We start from the raw sequence: 7,791 nt of genomic DNA, 5'->3' as shown, positions 1-7,791 counted from the left end.
AGTAGGTTGTTTTTAGCTCATTCAATGACCTGCTCCACCTTCTAGTAGGTCCAGTAGGCTGTTTTCAGCCTATTAAACTACCTGCTCCACCTTCTAGTAGGTCCGGTAGGTTGTTATCAGCCCATTTGATGAATTGTGTCCAGTTCCTTGTCCTGCTTTTCTATTAGAAAACTGTTATATATTTGTATCTGATGTCTTCATTCACCCCATTTCTTCACTTCCTCACCTCGTTTTCATGCTGCATAATAACTACGACCACTAGAGGACGCCAACAACAACAACACAAATGTTGAATAACCTCAAGAGATAGATCAGAATTTAATAGTTTGAAGTCCGGTGCAGAAGAAAGTCTAATATTTAGAGTTAAAGTTTAAAGTAGTAAAATATAGAAAAACACAAGTAAAAGTACTTTTCATCAATCATCCATCATGAGCTCAGTGGAGAACTCTGTCCTCCATTAAAGTGATCAGAGTTCACACACACACACACACACACACACACACACACGCACACACACACACACACACACACACTGAGTAATCGTGTGTTGATCAGTGAGAGTGTTTGTTAAGCAGCAGGTCAGCAGATAATCAACATAATGACTTTTTATCAGAGCGCTGACCTAAAGACCCACATACACACACACACACACACACACACACACACAGACCCAGTGTGTGTGTGTGTGTGTGTGTGTGTGTGTCCCTTATAAACCGTGTACCTGTGATCACCTGTCAGACTCTCAGACTTGTGAACTCGTCTGGACTCGGCGTGCAGCAGCAGGACTCGTGGATTACCCATCAGCCCCGGCGGTTCCTCATCCCGGATTGTTTCAGACCAGATTCTGGTTCTGGTTCTGTTTCAGGTCCTGGATTTCCACTTTCATCTTGTCAAGGTACAGAGAAAGACTCCATGATATCCTGATCTGCTGCTGTAGAGAAGCTGCTGCTCCTCAGTTATTCATTTATTTTTACTTTAGTTACTTTCAAAATAAAATTGAATCGCCTAAAACAAACAAAAAAGTCATTAAATGAGCTCAATTTCTACCAGCTGCAACATTTAATTAATGAACAAGTGAATGCATCAATAATTATAATAACATATATATTTTATATGTTATTCTGCATTTAAAAAAATATGTATTTTTTTTTTTTTTAACTTTAGTTACTTTCCAAATATAAATGAATCGCCTAAAACAAACAAAAATAGTAATTAAATGAGCTCAATTTCTACCAGCTGCAACATTTAATGAATGAACAAGTGAATGAAACAATCATTATAATACCATAATATATTATATGTTATTCTGCAATTTTTTAAATAATATTTATTGTGTTTGGTTTAAAAAACAAAACAAAAAAGATACATAAAATGTATACATATATATAAAAAATTACACAATTAAAATAATATAATGATACTTAAATATAATATATATAATATTATTAATCTCAATTAATATTTTTATTTGTCTTATTTTATAAATCTTAATTAATATTTTTCATTTGTCTTATTTTATTAATCTTAATTAATATTTTTTATTTGTCTTATTTAATTTATCTTAATCCATCCTTTTTAATTTATGTAATATATTTCATTTAATGTTTTTTAATTGCTCTTATTCTATCTTATCTTTATATTTAACCCTTTTTCATTTATCTCATCTTGCTTATCTTTTTTTACATTTATATTATATATTTATTAATATATTTCCTATTTATATCGTCTTTTTATCGTCCTTTTATCGTCTAATCTTTTTTTATTTATCATATCTTTCTTCTCTTATTTATCTCATGTTCTGCTGCAGCTGCTGAAGTTTGATGTGATTTTAAGAACTTTATAAACTGCTGGGTAGTTTATTAAGGAATAATACATCATCGTTTATTAATTAATTACATTTTATATCAATATTCTGAATCTGCAACGTAACTAAAGCTTTAAACCTCTCAAGTCCAGGAGATTTTGGTTCAAATCTGTCAACTTCCTCTGCATTAATTTCTGTTTTCTGTTTCATTTTATTTTAATTAAAGTATAAATCTGCCAGGAACGCAAAATACAAACAAAAGACACAGGTTTCTATGGAAATGTACCTTTTTCTTTTCACGATTTATACACACAAAATGATAAATAATAAAACTACAACACAGTCTATTTGCATGTAAATTAATAATTGTAATAGTTTTCATTGTAGAAAGAAAATTCACATTTTAAAAATGGTCTAGAAACATAAATGTGACACTGTGAAAGCTCCTATGATTGAACTTTAACTGGCTTTCTCAGCTTGTCTACATATCATATAAAATAAAGTTATTAATGTAAATAAAACATGTATTTTCAATTAATAGATGGACTCCAGAGGGTTAAAATATTAAATAGTGCAGTAAATAATAGAAACAAAGTCCTTGAGTATATTTACTAACTGTCAGTTTGCAGAGTGACAAAGTTCATTAATATTCAGTTTATTCTAATGGATCTGATTTGATTTGATGCATCTTTAACCCTTTATCAGGCAAAGAACTATATTTGGTAACTTCAGGTAATATTTCGAGAAAAAAATTGCAAATTTACTGGATTAAAGTGGCAAATCTACAAGAAAAAAAGTTGCATATTCAAGAGATTTAAAGTGGCAAATCTGTGCGAAAAAAGTTGCAGATTTACGAGAAAAGCAGCTTTTTTCTCCCAGATTCTCCACTTTAAATCTCATAAATCTGCACATTTTTTTTCTCGTAGATTTGCCACTTTAATCTCGTAATTTCTTTTCTCAAAATATTATTTTCGTATGTTTTTTTTTTTCTTACACATTCTGGCAGTATGTAATATCCTCCAATATTCTCTAGGGTTGAAATTTGGAATTTGCAAGTATTTCACTGAGTGTCCTATTAAGGGTTAACTCCACCTGCTGCACATCCGGTCACCTGTCAATCAAACAGCCTCTCCTCCTCCTGACAGGGCGCGTGAGGAGCAGCAGGAGGAGGAGCAGGAGGAGGAACAGGAGCAGCAGCAGGAGGAGGAGGAGCAGCAGGAGGAGGATGGAGGGCGGGAGCAGCGTGCAGCAGCAGAGCATCACTTCGTGCATCGAGCCGAACTGCACGCAGCCTGTAGCGGGACCTGCGGGATCTGCGGGACCTGCGTGGAGCGGCTCTGCGGTGGATGCGTACCGGCTCGTGGACCTCCAGTTTCCCGCCTCGGCCGCCACAACGGTGAGTCACTTTTTTTTTTTTTTTACGTTTAATTTCCCCTTTTTTCCCGCTCCAAACATCTGGAAACTGCTCATTTGTGTTTATATCGTTCGTCGCCGAACTCCATTGAAAAAAATAGCAATTTAACATTTAGACGGTTTTTCTGCCAAAGTGTCTCAGCAGAACTTCTAAAAACTTCCCAAAACCACAATTAGTAGAGGTTCTTTAATTCGGCATATGTATAATTAACAAGCAGAAAGGAATTTAATGAATTTGTCTCTTTTTGGAGTTGGTTTTAACGAGTTCGCTCATGGAAACGCGCTGCAGATTTGGTGGCAGTTCCGCTGTGATGAAATCACTCAAGTGAAGGTTTTTTTTAAATTAAAGCTTTAATGATAATTCAGATAAAGACGAATTGACCAATCAATCATACTGCTTAGATAACAGAAGCATTTAATGTTCTGTAGAGTACCTACTATTGGCAATAAGCAAATACACATTAAATACACATTTTTTCCTACGGAGTTTGGTGAGCAATCCAACACGTCAAGGTTCGTCCTCAGATTGTCTTTTTCTTCAGTTTTGTGATCAGATTGAGAGCTGATCACACAGATGAGGTCACATGGTGTCGATCACAGAGTGATCAGGTCACAGGCTGCTTATTGATCAGATGAGGTGAAAGCACAATGACCTAATTCACTTTGGCAACAGGAGAGGAAAAAGGACTAGTCGACTGATTGATCCGTTGATCGATGGAGAAAAAAAAATCGAGTTTTCTGCATTTTTTTTTCATGCAAAAATTGCAGGAAAAGCAGTTTTCAGCTCAGATATGGAGATTCTCCTGCTTTCTGCTGTTTTAAATCACATTAAAGTGAATATGTTTGTGTTTTGGACATCAGTTTGCACTTTAATTTTCATTTTATTCTTTTTTTTTCACTTTTTTTTTTACAAGACCATACAGATTTATATTCAATATTTAATATTTTATTTAAAATATATATAATTTTTTTCCTGCACAAACATTCTACATAAATGGATCAATTATCAGCCGATACGTCAATAATATTATATTCATTTTTCTGCATAATTTGTATACTTCATGTATGTTTTGATGTTACCATACCATATTTATATTCTATATTGAATATTTTATTTGAAAAAATTGTCAAAAATGTACCTTTTTCATCATAGAAAGAAACTGTAAAAACAGACATTATTGTCGGAGGTTGAACTTTCTGACGGCGTTGTTTGAATTTGTTCAAATAAAAGTAAAATATAGTAAAATTAACACACCATAGCCTTTAAAACATGAAAGAATTATTCAAATTTACTTAGAAAAGATTCATTTATTCCTCTGAACTCCAAAAAACCCCAACAGGTCTTTAAAAAAATTGCAATAAATCCTCCATTTATAATAGAAAAAAGCTGTAAAAACAGACATTATTGTTGGAGGTTGAACTTTTCGACGCGGTCAAATAAAAGTAAAATATGGTCAAATTAACACACCATAGCCTTAAAAAAATATAATAATTATTATTCATGTTTATGTATTTATTTAAACATCTGATATTGATAGAATTTGAACTTTCTGATGATTTCAGTTATTTTAAAAAAAGACCAAAACTTATGTTAAAATGTTAAATATTTGTGTCAGAATCTCTTTTTTTCTACACTGTATTAAATTATTCTGGAGTCATTTAATTTTACTTAGTATATTTGATAAAATGTATTAAATATAAATGCATCCTTGATTTTGAGGCAGTTGTTTAAGTAACTTTAATATAAAAATGTTTGAGATTGAATCTACTTATTTTGACCACATTAAATATAATCTTTATGTGTATGTAATTCTAAATCAAGAGAATTTTGAATGAATCCAACACAATAGAATTAGTCCGTTTTTGTTATCAACTCAACTTGTAACGTAGTTAGATTTAATTAATAATATTGTGTGCAATCTGTTGCCTCAATTTTATTGCGTAGCTATTGTTTATCTTAAATGCACACGTGTCATTTGTAATAAAGTGTTTGCACTAACCAGATCCTGTTAAAACAGTTATTAAATATGAATTGAGAGTGAAATCGTCTTTGCTTGCAGCCTTTATTAGGCGTATTTGTGTGTGTGAGGGAGATTTTGTGAGTTCCAGAAGGTTTTGTGTGTCCTGAACGCACCATGAGATGCATGGATGCAGCTCAGCTCCTCCGAGGGATTCATCACACTCGTGTAAACACTTCACACTCGGCTGCACAAACAAACAAAAACATCCACGTTGAGTTGAGTGTGAAGCTGCAGAAACGTTTCTTCTGAACAGAAACACGTCACGCCTCACCGCTGAAAGCTCCAAAAAGGCTCACACCTGCAGGATGTACAGGTGGACGGCTGATAACACACCTCCCCAGGACCTGTCTGTGTGTGTGTGTGTGTGTGTGTGTGTGTGTGTGTGTGTGTGTGTGTTGTATTGATTGGACATTGTTGCATGTGGTGTTTTTATGGAGCCTCCAGCTGTGTTCCACCCTCACGCCAAATTTCCACATTTTCCTGAAACGACACGCAGAGAAAAATAAACCGTCAGGAGGATTTAAAGCAGCTTCACCAGCCAGGAGACGAGTTCAGGGCTCCACGGTGAGAACAGACGAGGCGGCAGGCAGTAAAACGTGACATGTTGGAGGTGTGAGTCACCAGAGGCCCCAAAATACGATTTTATCCTGATACTTGAGTCGTACGATTTTATCCCGACATGATTTTATCACAATACTTGAGTCACAATACAATTTTATCCCGATACTTGAGTCACAATACAATTTTATCCCGATACTTAAGTCACGATACGACTTTATCCCGATACTTAAGTCACGATACGACTTTATCTCGATACTTGAGTCACAATACGATTTTATCTCGATACGATTTTATCTCGATACGATTTTATCCCGATACTTGAGTCATTGTACAATTTTATCCCGATATGATTTTATTCCGATACTTGAGTCACGGTGTGACTTTTTATCGTGACTCAAGTATCGGGATATAGTCGTATCGTTACTTAAGTGTCGTGATAAAATCGTATCGTGATAAAATCGTATTGTAACTCAAGTATCGTGATAAAATCGTATCGTGACTCAAGTATCGGGATAAAATCGTATCGTGATAAAGTGTCAGGATAAAATCGTATCGTGATTTAAGTATCAGGATAAAATCGCATCGTGATAAAGTATCAGGATAAAATCGTATCGTGATAAATCATATTAGGATAAAATCGTATCGTGACTCAAGTATCGTGATAAAATCGTATCGTGACTCAAGTATCGTGATAAAATCGTATCGTGACTCAAGTGTCGGGATAAAATCGTATTGTGACTCAAGTATCGGGATATAGTTGTATCGTGACTTAAGTATCGGGATAAAATCGTATCGTGATAAAGTATCGGGATAAAATCGTATCGTGACTCAAGTGTCGGGATAAAATCGTATCGTGACTCAAGTATCGTGATAAAATCGTATCGTGACTCAAGTGTCGGGATAAAATCGTATTGTGACTCAAGTATCGGGATATAGTCGTATCGTGACTTAAGTATCGGGATAAAATCGTATTGTGATAAAGTATCGGGATAAAATTGTATCGTAACTCAAGTAGTTATTGTTTTATGTTGTCTAAATATAGGTTCCTGACAAGTCAAAAAGCCTTGCTGCAATAAGCAAAAGAGTCACAATACGACTTTATCCCGATATTTTATCACAATACGATTTTATCCTGATACTTAAGTCACGATAAGACTTTATCCCGATACTTTGACTTAGTTTCTGCATAAAAATGGATATTGATCACATTTCTAGCGAGAAACGGGATATGACGGAAATTTGAGTGAATCCGTGGCTATTTCACGGATTCCTGTGAGACCAGGTTGACTCCAGAGGGTTAAATAAACCCAACTGGGTTTTCTGCCTCTCCCTGTACTTTACTCTATATGTTATCTTTGTCATTTTATGTCATTCTAACTGTGCAAATAAAATAAACCTAAAAGAGCAGAGTGGTGGCGGTGTCAGTTCAGGGAGCTGCTGCTTCATGTTGGTATTCAGCCGGCAGCTTGATATTTACTCAGCTGGCTCCAACCTGTTCTCCTCCCTGACGGAGGAGTCAGCTCCGTCTGTCTCGGGGTTAAAGGATCATCTCTCTCTCTCATGGTTCTGCTTTTATTAGCTCAGATTCTCAGATATCAATCTGTCACAGATTCATCACTGGGGAGCATGTTTTCTTTAAAAAAAATCACCAGAAATCCTCGTTTCCTGCGTTTATTATAGAAAGAAACCAGGTATTATTGTCAGAGTTTGAACTCTCCGACGACTCTCTCACTGTATCAATTTGTTGAAATAAAGGTAAAATAAAGTTTGAAAGAAATAGACCCTAACCTTAAACAATCAAAAATAAAAAGAAAGAAATATTCATATTTACTTAGAAATACTTCATTTATTCCTCTGAACTCCAAAACCACCTACAGGTCTTTAAAAAATTACAATTAATCCTCCGTTTATTATAGAAAGAAGCTGTAAAAACAGGCGTTATTGTCAGAATTTGAACTTTCCGATGGTTTCTGCTATAGAAAGTGACCAAAA

This window comes from Centropristis striata, chromosome 20, assembly GCF_030273125.1.
Source record: "Centropristis striata isolate RG_2023a ecotype Rhode Island chromosome 20, C.striata_1.0, whole genome shotgun sequence".
NCBI classification, from domain to species: domain Eukaryota; kingdom Metazoa; phylum Chordata; class Actinopteri; order Perciformes; family Serranidae; genus Centropristis; species Centropristis striata.
Note: the sequence above shows the minus strand (reverse complement) of the source record.